Source organism: Chroicocephalus ridibundus, chromosome 8 (assembly GCF_963924245.1).
Source record: "Chroicocephalus ridibundus chromosome 8, bChrRid1.1, whole genome shotgun sequence".
Taxonomy (NCBI): domain Eukaryota; kingdom Metazoa; phylum Chordata; class Aves; order Charadriiformes; family Laridae; genus Chroicocephalus; species Chroicocephalus ridibundus.
The window spans coordinates 8099200-8120768 of NC_086291.1; the positions used below are offsets into that span (position 1 = coordinate 8099200).

General features: G+C 43.5%; 1 long non-coding RNA gene across 2 annotated transcripts in view; it reads left to right on the forward strand.

The window, feature by feature from the left end:
- The window catches only part of LOC134519369 (uncharacterized), a 99127-nt gene extending 82213 nt beyond the window's left edge, over positions 1–16914 (forward strand). For both annotated transcript variants that reach the window (XR_010072198.1, XR_010072199.1), the window contains exons 2-4: positions 729–852; positions 3375–3471; positions 16791–16914. This is a non-coding gene — a long non-coding RNA (uncharacterized LOC134519369). The remainder of the gene's footprint in view (positions 1–728; positions 853–3374; positions 3472–16790) is intronic.
- The last annotated feature ends 4655 nt before the right edge of the window (positions 16915–21569 follow it).

The window sequence follows — 21569 nt, forward strand, 5'->3', positions numbered from 1 at the left end:
AGCCCCATATGTTGTTGCAGGATCCATTAAGAGAGGTATTTCCAGGAGAAAGAGGGAGGTATTAAGACCATTGTACAAAACACTGATGAGTTTTGAACAATCTCATCTATATAATTCTCATTACTTACCTTCAAGGAAAACAAAGTCAAGCTGAAACAGGTGCTGGAGAGGACAGTAGGGTGACAAGAGGGAACTGGAGAGCCTGCCTGACAAGTGGGGATGTGTCTATTCTGTGTACTGAAGTACAGCAAAGAAAGCCTTGAGCTAGCACCTGCCCAAGCTAGTACATCCAGATGGTGCACTCAAATGTGGGAATAGCAGCGTTAGTGTAGCCCTGAACCTCAACTGAACTACACTGCAATGCAGCAGTGCTTCCTTGCTCAGGTGAAATGCTGTGCCGAAGCACCTTTTTTCTAGAACTGGAGCTGACTCCCATGGAGGTCAGCTTGCACCGCACTTCTCCTTGGGTTGTAACACATCCTAAAAATTTGCTGAACCTACTCAAGTCAAGACTGATTGGATATAACTTCTCTCTTTACAAGGTTATATACTGAATTTTGTGCACACATGCTACGGGATGGGTGAACTAGTAGATAGAAGAACTAGTTAAATCTGAGGCAAGAACAGATGTACTTAAACTGGTCATGAAAAAAGTAAGAGCTCTAACTGGCAGAGGAGCAGTTTTGCAGTGGCTTTACATTAAGAATATTTCATCTGGTTCTCAGCAGATGTTTGCTGCCTTCATCAGCAAGTTAAAGGATGCAGTGGCAACCGAAGCTGCATGGATTCATTGACCTTCCAGTTCTGTACCCTGCATTTGGACCTTTGCTGGATAAAATAGTCCACTTGGAGGTGAGAGTGGTACAAAAAAATGTCACATTTCCTTGCTAAATTCACGTCTCCAGTGGTTGCCAGAATACTCAGTAAATTCCTTGGGGCCAAGAATTCACAGGGTCTCCTGGGTTCAACAGTGCCATCTAACATGTCCATTTGTTTTTTTCAACTGAACACAAATAACACCTAGCTCTTTTTAAACATGTTTTATAAGTGTATCTCAATGCACACTAGAAAGAACATCAGCATCTCATAGTTAAGAGAAATGCTTTAACCAGCAGTCATGGAGAGGTGAGATGACACAGCTGTGGTTGCAGAGCAAACAGGGGGCAAAGCTGGAAAGAAAGCTTCTTGTGTTCCAGTTACGAGAGGCCAATTGAAGCCAGCGGCTGATTTACACCAACTGGTGCTTAGAGCGTAAATAAGAGCCCCGCATGTCTGTGCCTTTTAAACATGTGTTTGCACATGTAGGAGACAGCTACAGTATTACCAGCTGCAGTTGGGCAGCTACTTCTGGGTAGGAACTCTGAGGTGGCAACTAATTTGCAGCATATGGCAACCTCTGTGAAGCCTGGACATTGAATGTAAGGATCTACCTAAAACTACAGTGTATTTTATGGACCAAGTTCCAACCCAGACTGTGGTTCTGTGGTACAAAGGTTGCTTCACCCAGTCAATGTATATGACAAAAAAGTACAGCGTGAAATTATAAAAGCTTCATTGAACTTATCCAATGCATAATGTTGTCATTGGCTGGTGTCTGCTGATGCCCTGAGACCTGAGCTGGAGCACTGGTTCAGTTGAACTAAATATCTCCTCTATGAGTATGTATTGAACTCCTCCCTCCCAAGTTCTCATTGGTCCTACATCTGATCTTGATTCATTTGTGATGGATCTGAATAAAAGTTCTACAAGTACGGAACATGATAGCTCCTTATCTGTGGCAGTAGATATTCCTGCACAAAAGGCTGTTAGTATAACACCGCAAAGAACCGAAGCTCAGCTGATGGGAAGAACTTTGTATGCATGTGTAGGGCAAGGCTTACAAGGTGAGTCACTGTTGTGCTGATGTGCATGGGGCAACGATCAGGCTGGGGGGCAGGACCTACCTGAGATCAGCGTGAAGGTATGCTGAATATATGCTGTGTACGCTTAAGCACTACGCCAAAGGCAGTATATATGCATTTGTTTATTTCGCTCTTCAATGCAATTTATACAGACTGGAAGAGACAGAGACAGTGGAGGTTAAATATCCAGGGTGGGGATTTAGCTGTGTGGATCCTATTAAGGTTAATGGAATTTGTACCACTAAGTCACTTTGCGTCACTCAGTGAATAGTCAGTAACCCTTGTACTGTACGCCTTAACAAGAGTTTGGTCATAAACAGCAGCAGCACTAGAAATAAAAATCATTTGTTGAGCTAAATGAAATGATTATTTTAAGGATAGCAAGTTCTGTTGTAGTTGCTATTATGTTCAGAAGCTGAGACAAAGAGTTAAGGAAGTGATGAAGGTTTCGTAAGAAGTAACTTCTGTTTTCCTATCTGAGATCCTTTTATACGCCTTATGATGCATCAGTTTGCAGTATTATCCCTGTGAAGATGTCATCAAATTCTCATCCTGTCCTGTTCCAAATATCTCCTGAGAAATTTGAGCTACCTTATCTACATTGAGAGCTAAGCATGTTGAGCCCTTGGCACAAACTGGGCTGTGGTCAAAGTGCAGCCAAGATGTGACTTTAACCTCGGATGTAGTACTCTGAAGTCTTAGACCTGAGATGCTGTTTCTGTAACATCTGGGTGCAAAATATTCTGTCACGTGTAGCGTTGCGTGCTGGATTGTTAGATGTCTTTCTGTGCACCGTAATAAGAAAACAGGAGGACAGGGGAAATCTGTCTTTTATGCAATAAATCAGATCTCACTAGGGTGTAATGAAGTTGCAGACACCCTTGATTGGGCAAATTTGAACCCTCCAACACTGTAGCACCTGTAATTCTCCTGAAAATGCTTCACATTATGAAACACTTGCCATTTCAAACGTGGCTTTTGAAGTTACTTTTTCCAGCAACTCTGTTCACCTGTGACAAGATAAGGGTTAAAAAGCCTTTCTACCTCTAGGAGGAAACAGTAGATTATAGACAATCAGCCTTATCCTCCTCAGAAACATCCAGGGTAGAGGTCAGCTCAACCTTTATGAGAGTCAGGACTCGTGTTCTGTAATATAATCATGTGTTTGGTGATGGATTCAAAGAAAATTGCCCAGTACTTGCAGGGTTAAATCACTAATAATGATGTTAGTAGTGATCTGGCTGGCAAAGTATAATCCCCCTGAGATCATTTTCTCCAAGAAACACAGCAGTGTGCTGTGGTGCTTTTTGAGCGGAAGGCATTATACCCGGTTTCCATGTGGATTAGGTGGCCACTTTAGCATCTAACCCTTTTTTGACACTTAGAGTTCATACGGCTTATCAGTGAGGTGATAAGAGGGTGACATTCCCTGTTGTCTGACCATCTTTTGTCTTTATTTGTCTTCATTACCAGTTTTTGGTAACCTTGGGGAAACAAGTTACAGCAACGATCAGCCCAGATGACAAATTTGCAAGCAGGCCAGGGTGAGAGCTGAAGAATCTGATCTGAGGTGAGTCCCTGTTCCTCTTGAGTAATGCACCTTCGCAGACTTCACTCTTCAGGATGATTTGGTGTAGCAAAAAGGTGTGAAGCAGGGAAATCCAGCCCCAGGTAATTCAGCTCACGTTTAAAAGGAGGTTTTGCTTGTTGATTAGGTAATCCTTCTCTAGGAAATGCATGGCACCAACTGCTTTTCATGCTAGATTAGTGCTCCTGTGGTCAATTTGCTTTTACTAATGTCAGGGCCCCACGGAGCAGGTTCATCTGTCGCATAGCAACTGCTTCAGCAGCAGTGGAGGTAGCCATGCATAAAAGATTACACATGATGGCAGGGCACAAGTGTGAAGATTTTCAAAATTAGATACAATCTCAGCATGAATATGAACTGCAGAATTGACATGGAAGGATTTTTTCAAGTCATCAAGTTTCCATATTTATCAGAGAAAGTGGTTTAACTGCAGTGCATGTAAAACGAAGGAAATGCAGAGGGCAGTAATTTAGAAAAAGCAGCAAACAAGCCAGTGTCTGTATACAAATAAATGTAAACAGAAAGCCCCACACAGTTTCTGCCAACTGTGAGGCTGCCTTCAGTTTCATGCTACAGATGCCCTCAGGAGAGGAGGTGATCTACAGTATTTTATGTACATTTCAAAAGGTCACACTCTAAAATGTCCCACAATCACTAGTAAGAGCAGGTGAGATAACTTGCGTGACTTCATTTACAGCGGACCTCTGAGCAACCCCACACCCTGCTCTGGGACGCTGCCTCCCCCGCTACCTCCTTCAGAGGGGCAAGGACATTTTCAGCATTTACTGTTTGCTTTAGATCTGGCTTCTGCTTTGTCACACAGTTCTTGGACATTTCTTTTCAAACTACATACAATCTTTTCTTTTAAAAGATGGACAGAGGGAGAGCGAGATTGATCGATTAGTTATTTTAGAAGTGGTATGTCAAGGACTGTGTTTTGTTGCTAAATGAGGTTTTTCTTCTCTGTCTCTAAAACAGAGCAAAAGTGAGAATTTGAAGATCTTTGTATTTGAAGTGCCCTGCTAATTTGACAGACTACTTTTGCAGGGAAGGTTTGTTTTTGTTTTGTACTCTTCTGTATTCCCTCTTACTGGGAGGACAAAAGACTCGGCTCACGCTGCAGAGTACTGTGGCTGATCCTTTTGTATGCAAGACCAGCAGACTTGCCTGAAACAGGAACCTTGGAGGTAAATCAGGCTAATGAAGCAGCTCAGAGAGGCGATGTGCATTATTTTGTATCCCACAATGATTTTAAAGTCAACACACACGGAGTACCAGGTATTTTGTAGCCTAAGATACCTGTAGGAGATCCAAGAGAAATCTGTTCATCCAGTCTCCTTAGTGCTTTCGTTTAACTGATAGCAATTAACTCTCTTTTCATAGTGAGGAGTGTAGGAACCATTTCACTCTCTGGATAAATTTTATCTAGGCAAGAAATTATATTATGACAGTTGCTATCCATGATGCTAAAAGGCTTTTATTAGGACAATTACAGCTCTTTTTACTCTAGGCTGAAAGAGAAAGTGAAGAGCTAGCTTTGCTAGAGAGAAAGCAGTTTGTTAGGAATGGCCTTTTGCTGCAAAGAGATCAGGGTCTTCTGGATTAATCTTCGGATTATATAGATTTTCCAAGGATAAGACAGTGTCGTGGTTTAGCCTCAGATGGCAACAAAGAACCACGTGCCGCTCGCACGTGCCTTCCTAATAGAGGAAGGATCGTAAGAAAAGGCAAGACTCTTGGGTTGGGACAAAGGCAGTTTAACAGAACAGCAAAGGGAACAGGCAAACAACAACAACAACACGGGTAGGGGAATATACAAACGCGATTACGGAACCGCCGCTCCCCGCCGCTCCCGACCGGCCGGCCCCGGGACGCCCCAGCCCGCTTTTAAGCAGCAACTTCCTGTCCCCTCCCCCGGCAGCTCAGGGTGGGCGTGGCTCACATGGCATGGAATACCAGGGAAAATTAACCCTATCCCCACCGGAACCAGGACATTATCCACCCCTTATTCCATACCATCTATGCCACGCCCAGCAGGTTCCAATGAATTGCCACCACTTTCCCCTGTTATATATATATATATATATATACACACATATAATGCCCTTAGTTTATGGGTCATCCCTCCAAAGTGTCCGTTGAGTTCTTTTAATCCACGGCTTTGGGCTCCATCTGTTAGAACAGTCTCTCAGGGCAGGTGAGATGCTGGGTGGTGCTGGTCTGTTGCATGCTGTATTTTTCGGAGCTTGTGACTGGTGCACCTGGTGTGGCTCATGCACGCGGTCCGTGGGCTGAAGATGTAGATCTTGAGGAAACTGCTGGGCGCCAGCTGCTGAGATCAGTTCTTATCCCATCATCCCTGTGCCTTACTTGTAGTACAACTGATAGTAATTATAGCAATGAGGACATACAATGACAGTGTTACTTAGCAATTAACAGCACACAATCTGATTCATTGGCTATTCTCGCCCAAAATCAGATCCCCATAAGGTACACATCGGACTTCCCCATCCTGCCGCATCACCCACCAAGTGCACCCAGGTCCTTGGGCAAAAGCAATCCCACGGATGGGTTTGCCTTTGCCTGAGGCAGGACTAACCCAGACTGTCTTCCCTAGCATATTCTTCATGTGCACTACGGGGACTTTATCCCCTTCTACAGTACGTGGAAGTTTTGATTGGGCAGGGCCAGCCCGATTGTTAGATCCCCTGGTGTTAACTAGCCAGGTAGCTTTTGCTAAATGTGTATCCCAGTGTTTGAAAGTCCCACCACCCATTGCTCTCAGTGTAGTTTTTAACAGTCCATTGTATCGTTCTATCTTCCCAGAGGCTGGTGCGTGATAGGGGATGTGATACACCCACTCGATACCATGCTCTTTGGCCCAGGTGTCTATGAGGCTGTTTCGGAAATGAGTCCCGTTGTCCGACTCAATTCTCTCTGGGGTACCATGTCGCCACAGGACTTGCTTTTCAAGGCCCAGGATAGTGTTCCGGGCAGTGGCATGGGGCACAGGGTATGTTTCCAGCCATCCGGTGGTTGCTTCCACCATTGTGAGCACATAGCGCTTGCCTTGACGGGTTTGTGGCAGTGTGATATAATCAATCTGCCAGGCCTCCCCATATTTGTATTTCAGCCATCGCCCTCCATACCAAAGAGGCTTCAAACGCTTGGCTTGTTTGATCGCAGCGCATGTCTCACATTCATGGATGACCTGTGCAATAGCGTCCATGGTCAAGTCCACCCCTCGGTCACGAGCCCATCTATATGTTGCATCTCTCCCTTGATGGCCTGAGGAGTCATGGGCCCACCGAGCTATGAATAGTTCACCCTTACGTTGCCAGTCCAGATCCACCTGAGCCACTTCAATCCTGGCGGCCCGATCCACCTGCTGGTTGTTCTGATGTTCCTCCGTGGCCCGATTCTTCGGTACGTGGGCGTCTACATGGCGTACTTTCACAACCAGATTCTCTATCCGGGCAGCAATATCTTGCCATAGGTCAGCAGCCCAGATGGGTTTGCCTCTGCGCTGCCAGTTGCCCTGCTTCCACTGCTGTAACCACCCCCACAGAGCATTTGCCACCATCCATGAGTCAGTATAGAGATAAAGTACTGGCCATTTTTCTCGCTCAGCAATGTCCAAAGCCAGCTGAATAGCCTTCACCTCTGCAAACTGGCTCGATTCACCCTGTCCCTCACTGGCTTCTGCAACCCGTCGTGTAGGACTCCACACAGCAGCCTTCCACTTTCGATGCTTTCCCACAATACGGCAGGACCCATCAGTGAACAGGGCATATTTCTTCTCATTTTCTGGCAGTTTATTATATGGTGGGGCCTCTTCTGCACGCATCACCTCCTCCTCTGGTGACATTCCGAAATCCTTGCCTTCTGGCCAGTCCATGATCACTTCCAGAATTCCTGGGCGACTGGGGTTTCCCATTCGAGTTCGCTGCGTGATCAGTGCAATCCACTTACTCCATGTAGCATCGGTTGCATGATGTGTGGTGGGGACCCTTTCTTTGAACATCCAACCCAGCACCGGCAGTCGAGGTGCTAAGAGGAGCTGTGCTTCTGTACCAACTACTTCCGAAGCAGCTCGAACCCCTTCATATGCTGCCAATATCTCTTTTTCTGTTGGAGTGTAGCGGGCTTCGGATCCTCTATATCCACGACTCCAAAACCCTAGGGGTCGACCTCGAGTCTCCCCTGGTGCTTTCTGCCAAAGGCTCCAGGTAGGGCCGTTCTCCCCGGCTGCGGTATAGAGCACATTTTTAACATCTTGTCCTGCCCGGACTGGCCCCAGGGCCACTGCATGGACTATTTCCTGTTTGATTTGTTCAAAAGCTTGTCGTTGCTCAGGACCCCATTTAAAATCATTCTTCTTCCGGGTTACTTGATACAGAGGGCTTACAATTTGACTGTAATCTGGGATATGCATTCTCCAAAAACCCACAATACCTAAGAAAGCCTGTGTTTCCTTTTTACTAGTTGGTGGAGACATAGCTGCTATTTTGTTGATCACATCCATTGGAATCTGACGGCGTCCATCTTGCCATTTTATTCCTAAAAACTGGATCTCCTGCGCAGGTCCCTTGACCTTACTTCGCTTTATAGCAAAACCAGCGTTCAGAAGGATTTGGACTATTTTACTCCCTTTCTCAAAAACTTCTTCTGCTGTGTTTCCCCATACAATGATGTCATCAATGTACTGCAGATGTTCTGGAGCTTCACCCTGTTCCAGTGCAGTCTGGATCAGTCCATGGCAAATGGTGGGACTGTGTTTCCACCCCTGGGGCAGTCGATTCCAGGTGTATTGGACGCCCCTCCAAGTGAAAGCAAACTGTGGCCTGCACTCTGCTGCCAAAGGGATTGAAAAGAATGCATTCGCTATATCAATCGTGGCATACCATTTGGCTGCCTTGGACTCCAGTTCGTACTGCAGTTCTAGCATGTCCGGCACGGCAGCACTCAGCGGTGGCGTGACTTCATTCAGACCACGATAGTCTACAGTTAGCCTCCACTCTCCATTAGATTTTCGCACCGGCCATATGGGACTGTTAAAGGGGGAGCGAGTCTTGCTGATCACTCCTTGAACCTCTAGTTGACGAATCAGCTCATGGATGGGAATCAGAGAGTCTCGGTTAGTGCGATACTGTCGCCGATGCACCGTTGTGGTAGCAATCGGCACCTGTTGTTCTTTGACCCTCAATAACCCCACAACAGAAGAATCCTCCGAGAGACCAGGCAAGGCAGACAACTGTTTAACTTCCTCTGTCTCCAAAGCAGCTATGCCAAAGGCCCAGCGGTACCCTTTTGGGTCCTTAAAATACCCTCTCCTGAGGTAATCTATACCAAGGATGCATGGAGCCTCTGGGCCAGTCACAATGGGATGCTTTTGCCACTCATTCCCAGTTAGGCTCACTTCTGCCTCCAGTACAGTCAACTCTTGGGATCCCCCTGTCACCCCAGAAATACAAATGGGTTCTGCCCCTCTATAGCTTGATGGTATTAAAGTGCACTGCGCACCCGTGTCCACTAGAGCCTTATACTCCTGTGGGTCTGATGTGCCAGGCCATCGAATCCACACCGTCCAATAAACCCGGTTGTCCCTTTCCTCCACCTGGCCGGAGGCAGGGCCCCCCTAATACTCGTCATAGTATCCATTACTCACTTCTTGCAGAAATGACTTGGAAGTTCCTTCAAGAGGATCAGAAGCAAGATCAGGCCTTCTGCTTTGTCTGGGGAACGGCCCACTGGAAACTGGGGCGGCACTTTTCCTGGAGGGATCCCCTTTTGTGGTTGTCCTTCCTTGCAACTCCTGTACCCGTGTCCGCAGGATCGAAGTAGGTCGTCCATCCCACTTCCTCATGTCCTCTCCGTGGTCCTGCAGGTAGAACCACAGGGTGCCTCGTGGTGTGTACCCTCTGTACTCTCTCTCTTGAGTGGGGAAATGCCTGCTTCTAATAGCTGAGATGCTGGCCCGTGCAGGTGGGGAATAGAACATATTCTCTTCAAGTTGCTGGACCTTCCGCGACAATTTCTCCACAGCTGAGACAAGGGGGGAAGAGAGACTTTCTTCATATCGCCGGAGCCGGCCAGCTACCTCATCCACTGTTGGTCCCTCTTCACCTTTCCATTCCATTACTGCCAGGGAGTTGGCATATGACGATGGTGCGCTCCGTACAAACTTCCGCCACATGGGCCTTGTGCATCGCACCTCATCAGGGTCTGTGGGTAAGTCGGCATTGTCCAAGTCATAATAAATCATCTCCCGCACGGCTAATTCTCTCAGGTACTGGATACCTCTTTCCATGGTAGTCCACTTGCTTGGCTGACATACAACATCCTCACTGAAGGGGTACCTCTCCCTCACGCCTGACAGGAGTCGTTTCCAGAGGCTGAGGGCTTGGGTCTTTTTCCCAATCGCCTTGTCAATGCCGCCTTCCCTAGACAGGGATCCCAGCTGCCTGGCCTCCCTACCCTCTAATTCCAGGCTACTGGCCCCATTATCCCAGCACCGGAGCAGCCAGGTGACAATGTGCTCGCCTGAAAGTCGGCTGAAATCTTTTCGCATATCCCGCAGCTCACTCAAGGATAGGGATCGAGTAATTATCTCTGGTTCTGCCTCTTCCTCCTGCTCTCGTGATGGCCCTGGTTCATCATCATCTCTTACTAAGCGAACTGATTTCTTTGTGTACTTCTTCTTCTGTATGGGGGCAACTGATACCGGCACGGGTTGGTTTCCTGGTTCAGTGGCAGTGGCTACCACGGGGGTTGCAGTAGCCGCAGTGTCTGCCGCAGGGGTTGCAGTAGCCGCAGGGGCCGCCGCAGGGGCTGCAGTAGCCGCAGGGGCCGCCGCAGGGGCTGCAGTAGCCGCAGGGGCCGCCGCAGGGGCTGCAGTAGCCGCAGGGGCCGCCGCAGGGGCTGCAGTAGCCGCAGGGGCCGCCGCAGGGGCTGCAGTAGCCGCAGGGGCCGCCGCAGGGGCTGCAGTAGCCGCAGGGGCCGCCGCAGGGGCTGCAGTAGCCGCAGGGGCCGCCGCAGGGGCCGCAGGGGCCGCCGCAGGGGCCGCCAGTCTGGTTTCCATCTCTTCCCCTTGAGGGTGCTGCATAATTCTGAGCAGTGCCTGGTAGATACTGGCCAGGGCCCAGCACAGCGCGGTGAGTTGTGCCTCTCTAGAATAGCCACAGCATTTTCCCTTCAAATATTCTACCACTTTATCAGGGTCCTGTAATTGTTCAGGGGTGAAGTCCCAGACCATTGGAGGTGAGTAGTTCTCTAGGTACCTGCCCATGCTCTCCCACATGCCATGCCACCCCTGACTATCCAGCCTCGGAGCAGATCTCCGGGTGGTAGTCTTAAATAGTTGCTTAACCCTAAACAAGACCTGGAATGTATTCAGGAGACATAACACTAGGAACACGCTGGTTTGAGTATCCCAAGGATATTCAAGATTCTCAAAAGCTGTCATACCTGACCCGAAGGAGAAAAGGGAGGCAAAAGGGCTGGGGAAATTATTAACAAATTCTGAGAGACAGTGTCCAATGTACGGACAGGACAACAAAACCACATAAACACCCCAAAATAGCCGTCTGAACAGTGATGTTATCATATCATAAACAGATATCGCACAGGACAGCAGAATGATAATCCTCATCCCTCTTCCAGACATGGTAAACAGCATCGCAGGGAGTACATAAGCCATATAGGAGTTTATGTAACACAGCCATGAGAACAAACCAAGCAACATGATGACCAGTGACTATTTACCTAATAAAATAAATGCATACAAGAAGAAAAAAAAAAAACCCAAACCGTTTTTTCCACGTTCTAGTTGGATTCTGTCGTTATCTCAACCCTTCGTGCCCCACGTTGGGCGCCAAAAAGGACTGTCGTGGTTTAGCCTCAGATGGCAACAAAGAACCACGTGCCGCTCGCACGTGCCTTCCTAATAGAGGAAGGATCGTAAGAAAAGGCAAGACTCTTGGGTTGGGACAAAGGCAGTTTAACAGAACAGCAAAGGGAACAGGCAAACAACAACAACAACACGGGTAGGGGAATATACAAACGCGATTACGGAACCGCCGCTCCCCGCCGCTCCCGACCGGCCGGCCCCGGGACGCCCCAGCCCGCTTTTAAGCAGCAACTTCCTGTCCCCTCCCCCGGCAGCTCAGGGTGGGCGTGGCTCACATGGCATGGAATACCAGGGAAAATTAACCCTATCCCCACCGGAACCAGGACAGACAGCTAAATCATCCTCCGTCTCTAAGGAAGACAGCATTGTAGCTGCTTTGGTTAATCTAAGACAACAGCTTTTCCCTTGGAGGGTGTCAGTAATCCAAAAGATTGGTAGATAAAATAATTGAAGTTCTCAGGGGTTAAGTTTAGAGACTGCAGCCATTTTTGCAAGAGCAGCAGCTTATTAAACTGACAAAGCCACACTTCGGTACCCACTGGGCCTCCCTCAGCTGCCACCACAGTGTTATTTCCTTGGCACGTGTTTGGGGCATTCTGACCAGAAGAGAAGGCAGGAGGAAAACGTTAGGGCCTTGTAACAGCCAAAATTCTTCCTTGCCACGTGTAAGATTGATAATACTGTACGGTTCAGCTGTGTTTACCTACTTGAGATACCAAAGCACGCTCTGGGCTGTAATGATAAAGGTTATCCTACTCTACACTATCCTTGTCTGTAAGTGGGAAACTGAGGCACAGAGGGTTTAGCTGGCAGGCTGTCTGTCATGCTATAGGTTAGTGGCATAGGAGGGAGGAGAATCCCAAAACCTCATCTGGCATTTTATACTTTAACCAGCCACAGCATGTTCTGTTGGACCCAATGCAGAACCTCTAAGTCCAGTAGCTGATATCGTGTCATAGGCAAGGCCATGTCATAAATATGAATAAAGAGGGTGAGCTCGTGCCTGCAGCCTGACACACAACGTAAAGCACACTCAGCCCATGGACCCAAGGGCCCTCCATCCCTCCCTGCATCGCGGTCATGTGAACGAGCATGCACAACCTTTGAAACCACAGCAGCATTTCATATGATGTCTCTGGTTCTTGACCCTCCCCATTCGTGCTTCTCCAGAAGGCGTGGAGCTGTGGAATAGAAAACTGATGCTAAATCAACACTTTGTTCAGGTTTGGTCCTGTGAAAGATGAACGAGAGAGACTCTCCCAGGGGGTACCGAACTGTGAGTCTTTTTGTGTTTGAAGAGCCCCACCATTAGCCTCCACTGTTTGCAGATATCTAACACATTCAGACTACATTTTTGGTAAAATATAAAAATAATTTTTGGCTTCTCCTTACATGATATTTCCAAGGGCTCTTTTTCTGTCTTGCAGTTGGACTATCAGCTTTATAAGACCAACCCTAGCTTTACTCAGAGCACATTTGGCAACCCCTATTTTTTCAAGCAGTGAAGTCCTCCCCTGTCAGAGTGTGAGCAGAAACATGCTGCCATTTTTCTGGAGCTATTAATAGGAGAGAGATGATCATCCTTCTTTTCTGATAGGAAAGTGATTGTAAAGATAGGAGTCATGTCTTCCTGTCTAGATGTATTTAAGTTAAGTACATTACATTTTCACAACAAAATCCAAGTGTTTCTTAAATGTATACACAATGTACAAACAAACACATACATGTGTGCAATTTTAGTACTTACAATATGGATGGATTCTTTCATTCCTCTTTAAACTGTCCTTTATTCTCTTCTAAAAAAACTCAAACAAAGGAGAAAAATAGGAACTGCCCAGTTTGACTCATAAATGGATTTACATTGTCCAGTCCCGCCTCTAACAACAATCAGTGCCAGTTTGCCTGCCTACAGGCGAAGGCGCAGTTATCCTGGAGCTATGGGACAACTGTGGCCAGTCATCCTTTCCTACCAAGCCTGGTAGCTGAAGGTTGGTGCAGGCTCCGAAGCAAGGTGCTTCAAAACCATTAAAAAAAAAAAAAGGATTTACTTCTGTCACCCTGTATATACTGTCTATTTACTGCAGTGCATTTTCACAGTCTTGGTTAGGTTCCAGAGAAAGCAAAATTATCAAGTTAATGTTTCTGAATTTGCAACTGTTCAGTCTCATTGTGTCTTGTTTGTACTTATGGAAGGACAAACATAATCACAAAGAACTGATTAGGGCTGTTAAGCTGCTTTTTTTGACTTTTGTCATAACCACTCTTCATCTTTTTTTAATGCAAATAGTCCCACTATCTGCAATTTCTCTTCACGTTCAATTTATGTTTCCGTCCAGTAAAATCAAACTGTTTTATGTTACCTTAAAAAAAAAATCAATAGATTGGGTATGGCGCAGACACTAATGTTAATATTTTTTTTCCAGTATTTGTGGCTACTCCTGTTTATCTGTGATTTTGTGCTTCAGCAAAACTGTATTTAGCTTCCAAACTCTTCAGCTGAAATCTGGTGGGCTCGGATGGAATTAATTTTGATTTTATCATCTTCATCTGTTCTTAAATATTTACCCATACACCATAATCTCTTTTCTGTCAAATACTTTATTCAAAAAAATTTTTTAATTTGTCTATGTTCTTTAAAAGTCTGACTGTAATAAGCGCTACATGATGATACTACCTTTTCCTTACAAATATTGCAGATCTAATGGCATGATCACCGAATTCTAGTTGTGCATCAACTTTCATTTTATTGATCAGCCTTATTCATTTTTTTGGAAACAAAATCCAGGAGAACTGTGATCCTCTTGCAGATGGTAGATAAACCCAATAGGTTCTGAAAGAGAGTGAGTTCATCAGAAAGTATGTTTTTACTACTAATTTTTTGAGTTAATGCCAAAGTAGTTTTAAAAGCGTAAAACTTGATCACCTGGTTTGATACATTTTTTTTTTGTTATCTGCAGATTTATTTGCATATTTATCTTCCGGTCTGGACATCCAGTTATACATACAACTGTCTCTCTAGTTCTTTCCTCCCATGTTCCTCTTCTCCTTTTCCACCCTGCTTGTGTCACTGCTGTGGAATCCAACACTTTTCTACAGGTTTTTTGCTACTTTACTGGATTTCCATTATTTACTTAAATCTATATTATTTTGGAAAATTAAAGTTGTTCATTTTTAGGCTTCTTAATACAAAAAATATAATTCAAGCAGTATACATACTGTATAAAATTTGTTTTGGTACAGAAAAAATAGGCTCCACTTAATTTTTTTTATTGATAATAACATTTTATTGCTGGAAGGAACAATCAGCCTTTCCATTTTCTCTTACTTTGTTTTCCTCATTATACCTTTTCAGATTAATAGTATTTTGCTATCACCCACTTTCACCTGAGATTTGATGTTTCCATTCCACTGTATATGCAGTCCTACAATTAGCATTTGCTAATTAAAAACATCATATTTCACTGTTAATAGCCACTGTATCTTCTTCCTTTCTTTGTTCAGGTACAGTTTATTTTTCTTAGTCTGCATTGCTTAAGTACCATGTCAGGACTGTCTCAATGCAGATTCAGAGCCTTCATCCATCAGTGACAAACTGAACTGTTTGTTCATCAAAAATTTTTGCTTAACTCCCAGATTCCTGAATGACTATAAGTGAGCTTGAACTCTTTACCTTTCCTCATCATCTCTCTCACTTTACCCTGGGGACTTAAATCTTGTATTCAATGGCATCTACCTGGCCTGAAATCAGGCCCCCACTTCTTTGTAGTTTCTTTTTTTGTCTGTATGCTCATGGATTCGAGTATTCATTTCATAACTCAGAGGCATCATGGTAATGGTTGCCAAAAAGGTACCTAGCACTGGGATTCAGGCCTAGTTAGATGCGAGGCTGCCAGTAGAGACAATGGAAAGAGAAAGGCACCTCCAGAGAGCAATTAATTTTACCTGTCTTAGGCACATGCCTTAGGGTGGGCATGAACCACTGCATTGACAGTATCTCTGCCTCTCTCTAGTGACTGCAGTGGGAGCTTCAAGTTGGTGCGCTGCCTTACCCTAGATGGCTAAAACTAGGTGAGATTAATCCCACCCTCAGGTTCAGAGCGTGACATCCAAAGATGATGCTGGACATGTTACCTCATAAATCAAGCCAGTTGGCAGGGAACTAGTTGGTCCATTTGGGAACCAGACATTTAGCCGCTACGTAGGTGTGAGAGGAAGCAGGCAGCCCCATCTCCGAGTGGATCTGATCTGGATAGTGCAGCTTCTACTCACCATGAAGACTTCTGCTAGTGAGGGAGTTTGCTGTTGATGTTGGAGATGATCAAGCCTTCCGGTCCCACTGCTGTCAGGTTATTCAAAGACTCTGTGTACCTGTATGTTGTAGCACAAAAACTGTTCTGCAGTTTCCAAATGCAGGCATCTCACGCAGCTAACTTGTGTACCACAGTGACCTGTGAGAATAGTGTATTTAATCCTGCATCCCTTATTTCTGGTCTGTCAAGAAACTTCAAATTGATCTTCAAGCTTAATTTTATAATAACCCATAGGTAGTTTAAATATTTCAGTCAGTTCACCTCCTAATCACCTTTCCTTGAGGCTAAATAATTCCCATTTCATCATTCTCTCAGCTACTGTGTTAGCCTTCTCCAGTACATTAATCATTTTGGTTGCCCTCTGCTGTACTTTCTCCATTTTATCTCCATCTGTCTTCCACTCATGACCAAAATTGGACATTATATTCCAAATTTGGTCTACCACCACAGGGCCTTATAAAGTAAAAATGTAATTTTATTGGCTTTCTTACAGATATACCTCTTTCTTAATGTATACTAACATCTTACTAACTTTCTTCACTGCTGCTGCCTGTTGAGCTGAGAGTGCATGAGCTGGATCATTTCAATACACCCAGGGCTTTTTCCTCTCTCATGTTAGCTACTTCATTACCAACTCACCTATTTTTAGTTTTAGTGCATCTCTTTGTTAATATCAGCATTATTTACTGTGTGTATACCAGTTTTCTGTGAAAAGGAAAGAAGAGGAGGACATTGCAATATGAAATGAAGATACTGACACTAATCAGTGAAATTTTTCTTGAAAACCTGGATGATTTCACTGGAATTTGTCTTTTTATCTTCTGCTTTATATTTCATATTTCCTTTATGCACTTCGTATTTCCATCAGTGCTACCAATACTATTCTATAAACAGCTATATCCTTCACAGTTTCAATGATCATCCATATTTTAGTGTCATTTGTATTATTTAATAAATACAGAGAAAAATCTTAAAAAGGACTGTCTGAGAATAGCACAGTAGGGATATAGTGAATGTTAAAAATCCTGACTAAATTGCTGCTCTGATATACTCAGAGATACAAACTCATCTTTTTCCTAAAGAAAGAAAAGAAAATACTCCCATAACAAAGAAACAAACCAACCTCCCCAAACCACCAACCCACGAGTAATTTGAAAGAAAATTCTGTTCAGGAAAATATGGATGATCCTGTTTTCTGGACAAAGGTAAGATTTATTTTTTTCCCCTCAAATATTTTGTCATATAATATTCCTAGGATTTCATGCAACCTTATATTTAGACAGATTGAGAATTATGAACCTTATCATAAATCAAGACACTTTGGATCAGTGTCTTGTACATTTTTAATAACAGACTAAAGCAACAGAATCAAATATCGTACTAGATAAATATAGGAAAGGATGGGTATAGCATACCATTTTCTTCTAGATTTCTTGTTATTTTAGTGACAGATGATTCCAGTAGTTAGGATGTCAGGTTGGGACTTAGAAAATTTGAGTTCAGTTTGTGTTCAATTGAGTTCAGTTTCAGGGCAAGTCATGTAATTTATCTTTGCCTCAGTTTCTCATTGGTGACAGGTTCTCTGTAAATGCTGAACACACTGGATGCCACGGTTATAGAGACCATATAACAAAATAAAGGTCTCAAATGACAAGCTCATCTTAATCCCATTTTATCAGAAGCAAGAGCAATTCTTTTATGCAGCAACTAAACTTAAGTTGCTAATGACCAAATCCTGGAATTTGGTCATAAGCCCTGACTGATTTTAAATATGCTGGAGGGAAGGACAGAGGTGGTTTCTGGAGCAGGCACTAGTTTACCCTCTGCAGTTACCAGTAAGGAAAACGTGGCATCCAGATTTCTCAGGAATCCTTGTAAACAAGTGCAGCCAGAAGGGTACAAAGAGGATTTACAAGGGCTAAAAATGCGGGCCAGAATTCCCAGAAGATTTGTATTGTGAATAGGCACTGTATCCTGAAAAAATATGCCCTGTCATCTGGGAACAAAACTACTACTAAGATTTCTAGGAAAAAACATACTTTCTGCCTTGAAATGTTCCAGGTTATTTCAATAATTTGGTCACTTTAAAAAGTAGGAAAGATGCACATGTAAAATTTTGTACTGTCCACCTAAGCTCTTCCTCTACTCCTTTATGCTGTTCAGACTGCACATACTGCTTTTATTTCAACCTGGGTACCAACGCAGTGTCATTGAGAGCTATTTTAAATGCATATTTAATAGTTATAAATATTTAATTGTTATGGACCAATTGGTGCAATATAATGCTTAACCACCTGACAAGTCCTGAAATTCTCTCCCTAAAATACTAGGCAGTATTTCAATAGATGTAAACTCAAAAAATGGATGTAACTCACTACACATCTGAACAAGCAATGCCCATTTACCCCAGATGAGGAGCTGACTCCAGTGTTTAGAGTGAATACATATGATGGTATTTATTTTTGCCCAGAAGGCAATCAGAGGTAGGATTTCCAAACACAAATTGTACTGGCGTAATCCATTTAGCTGGGATTTAAGGATTAAAAAAAGAGTAAGAGAATGACTTGGATACCCGTGATGTAAATAAGATTATATAATGAATCATTTCCTAATGCGTTGAGAAAATAAGATTAGACTGTTGTTGGTCACGTGAGCAGTTTTTCACTGATGACCAAATCCAAGCCTCTGAAAACAATCCTTTGCTTGTCCTCATCTCTTACATCATATCAGGAATGTGTCCTTAATGATGATAATTTTAGGCATCAAGTGTGAATACTGCAGTTTTGTGTGACTCCAGGATATAAGATGACAGAGAACGGGTGGTCCACAGTTTACCGGAATTTCTGTTGCTCATTTTTTGTCATTAAAGTCAGTTAGTCAAAGTTAGAAGCACGCTGAGACAATAGAAAATAACGGAGCTCTGCAACCAGTTTCAATGCAGCCAGAGTTTACTCGGGAGTTTTCATGTAGTGTCTGTCCACCATATGAGGAGCTGGACTTGAACAATTTGTTACGTGATAATAACTAATAGTCCTAGAAAACAGCACTCATGTTAGCCATCAGCTAAACCTGGAGAGCAGAAACAGCAAATGCTTTATTCATTGAGCCCCCATCTTTTATCCTTTTCAGGTTTCAGCTGTCATTAAACCTTTTTTTGCCAAAGTAGTTTTAAATTACCACATTAATTTCAAAATCAAGCTAAGTTCCTTAGTAAGTGAACCATTTTCATCAGTATCTGAAAGAATTCATTATAAAGTTGATTCACTAAGAGCTCTCAACTTACTACATCAAAAGAACACCACAATTTTCACAATTCATTATGTTCTTACAGCAGAGGTTCAAAATATTTATTGAGAGGCTGCTATTGGGGATTCATGTAAAACATTATAAAAATATTGCTGAATTTTTTTGGTATTAATTTTTCTTCCCAACTATACGTATGGGGCCAGTATGCCATGGGAGATGCATATCCAGCTGTTGTAAATCAGTACAGCTCTATTGACCTCCTCCAAGCTACTCTAATTCATAGAGATCTGACATATTAAAAATCTTTATTTCTGCTTTTGCATGTTTATATCCTAGTCAATCTTCAGTGATGGGAAAGGTTGAGATGACGGAGTAGATCAATGTGAGACCAATTGTTAAAATTTTAACCGTGTTCATCGGTAGAAATAATGTTGCGTTACTGCAAGGTTTACATAACACATAACGCAGTGGGGTCCATTTATGAGATGAGCTCTTATGTACTATCACAACACAAATAAAATACTTGCTTTTCTCATCTAGCAGTGGCAGGGAATAAGTCGAAAGAATAACTGTACAGGAGAGAAGGGAAACAGAAAGAGTTTGGACAATTGTTTACCCAAATCCTGAGGGCTGGAGTGGTGTGTTTGTATCAGCCTTCTTTCGTTGATTACTTTGAATTATTTGTATTTGTAAGGGAGTTTTGATATAGTTTGAATTAACTGTATTTGGCAAAACCAAAAGTATATTCTACTGAGTAAACAGGGGAAAATCTTAATATAATCTTGTTGGGTAAATGAAATGAACCAATTCCCTTCAAGATGGTTGGTGTTTCCTACTGCATTGAGCCTCTTGAAATAAACTGAAAGTTAGAAAATTGTGCTCAGATCTAGTGAGCAATTTCCAGGGAAATCTGATTTTATGTTTGACGTGGCAAAGTGACTTCACCAAAATAACAAAATCACTGCACTGCCTGTCTCACCTGCACTCTAATGGAGCTTTACTATCAGGGAGCAGACGGGAGATACTGATCCCAGAGATAGCCTAGAGGCTCCAGGCTGTAAAGATATTGGTTTAGACTTCAGAATATCCCTTTTCATAGGGTTATATAGTGAGGAACTATTGCTTGTTCCAGTCTTTATTGGTAGCACGTTCCATATGAATCATGCCTTTGCTTCTGAAAAGCATGGCTTAGGGGAAGTTTGTCAGAGAAGAGTTTTGGAGTTTTTAATTCCTGCAGAAATTCCTCTCCTGAACATTTCATGGAAAGAGATGTTTGGTTCCAACAACTCCAAAAGCAGATCAATATCTACAAAAGCAATAAAACACCTCAGCAGAAGAACAGCAAGTGGAATTCAAGAGCGATTTGTCCCTACCAGGAGAGCCTATGGCAATAGAAAACTTGGTGAGGAGCAGTGGATCACAGCAGCACAGCGTCACACGCCCAACACTGACAGAGCACAAAGGACCAGAAAATAGGATACAGCGTATGGTAAAAGGCCTGCCTTGCCAAGAGGAGCCAGGTCTAGAGCTATAAATACCTTGCCAAAAGAGGTGTTAAAACAAGAGTTAACGAATCACATAAACTATATTTTCTGTAGCGTACTCATTGCTCCTGTCCTCCGGAGCAGCATTGTATACTGGCAAAGGGAAGACTTGGAAGTCAAGTGCCCACGGAGACAGTAGATGTTGCTTCACCTAGCTGGCCCCTGGATCACCAGCATAACTAAGAATATATTTTGCTTTCTAGAAGAACTAATGGTCCTAATTTTCCTAATTGTCTCCAGCAAAGCAATACAACAAATACTCCTAGGTGGTAACCAGTTCTTCCTGGAATGTGTGGTGTACAGGAGTTTGAATGCTGAAATCTTTTTTTGGTAATGTAATAATGCACTTTCAGATAGGATATCTATATGCAGGCAATGTATCAATGTGTTAATATTCTCTGGAAGAGAAGACTTTGGGGAATTTGTTTAGCTACTCGATGCCTGTGGGTGCATCACATATCATTTGGGTGCATTGTGTGTTCTGGCAGTGGGATATAAACTTAGAAAAACTTTCAGCTGTGAGAGCAGCATTTGCTACTCTGCCTCCGTGAATAACTGAAAGGAAACATGCAAAGGATGCTATGAGCAGGGGTGTCACAGCCTGCTTTTAGAGAAATTATCAAAGAGCTTTTGGGTTGTTCAGGCTACAGAGATGCGTTGTTCTCTCAGAGCACTTTCTGTGGGGAATCACACTATGCAGCAGGTATGTTGCTATTGTTACAATATATATTTGTGATTATGCAGAGTTAGATTAGTATGGCTGATTCAGGGATTCATCAAAATGAGCTTGTACCTTCCATAAAGGTTAACTTTGACTTGTACAAAATGCATTAAAGATGAACAGTCTTCAGCACTATGCTCTTCAGGATTTTACAGTGAATGAGCTACATGTCATTGATTATTTACGGAGCACTCCACACCATAGTAATTCCAAAGTAATATCAAGATATATGTATCCTGAAGCTTGTTGGAATGGAAAAAATGTTACCAGTGATATTTTGTAAAATAAGTACAGTATAAAGGTCATTGTGGGGAGGTGTAAAATTACAGGATATCTTGGCCATGAAATTC